Source organism: Hyalella azteca, unplaced genomic scaffold (assembly GCF_000764305.2).
Source record: "Hyalella azteca isolate HAZT.00-mixed unplaced genomic scaffold, Hazt_2.0.2 contig11482, whole genome shotgun sequence".
Taxonomy (NCBI): domain Eukaryota; kingdom Metazoa; phylum Arthropoda; class Malacostraca; order Amphipoda; family Hyalellidae; genus Hyalella; species Hyalella azteca.
This window is the reverse complement of record NW_025941478.1, coordinates 2733-3738: the sequence shown is the minus strand read 5'-3', so window position 1 is coordinate 3738 and position 1006 is coordinate 2733.

Here is a 1006-nt window from a genome sequence, read left to right as displayed (position 1 = left end):
TGGAAGATAAATTAGTTAAAATTAGAAATAACTTGATCGAAAAATCAACTTATTGAAAAATATATTTACAGACAATATATAATTACTAAGCTGAGTTCCGGCACCAACTCATTCAATGAAAAACCAGATAAGAAAATGGTGCGAGTGAAAACGAATGCACTACCGATTGCCTCTCTGTTTCATTTGGGCATTACAAATTAGTGAAGTATTCTATGCTACGTCTCGGGATTGAGATGGTTTGCGGTTTCTGTGTACAGAAGGACGAGGAAATTCGCGAAGAGGATCTTCACGAATATTGATGATTGTTAGTTATGAGGCTAGTACTGATCCCCCTACTAAACCAAACTCAAGCACAGATCGTTTGAATGATCAAACATTGAAAATATGAATGGAGCTTGGTTCAGTTTGAGATTTTTCTAAACTGTTTAAATGTTTCCATGGATAGATGAATCAACCACCAGAATGTGCTTGAATTTAATTTTTAGCGTAAAAATTTTCTCGATTGTTCTTGAAAATTTGATGAATGAATTACGTTGATCTCGTGAACATTCATAGTTCTTCGCAGATCTGGATGAAAGGAAAAGATGCATAATTTAATTAAGTTTCGTTCGAGATTTTCTACGCGACCGGAAAAGCGGCCGAAAATAAAAATTTGAAACGAAGAAACAGAAAACATGAATGCCGGTCATTAGGATGAAGTTTGCTCATATACTGTACTTCACGCTATCGTTTTTAAATGCACATTGACTGATGATCAACACCAGTTCATGTTAGTTGAATTCGAAGTGTTCACTCATGCACTCCTCATTCCACTATGCGCGTTGTGTGAGGTACCAACTGTGACGTAACCGGTTGAGTGATTTGGTTGGTTGGATAACTGGCGATACCGTTACTTTGATGCGAAAAAACACAGCCGTTGCACAGTTTTTTTGAAAAAGATACCTGTGTCAATCTCCTGCAGCAGAGTTCTGAGGCTGTTTTCTGTACATAGCTTCTGTGATGCCGC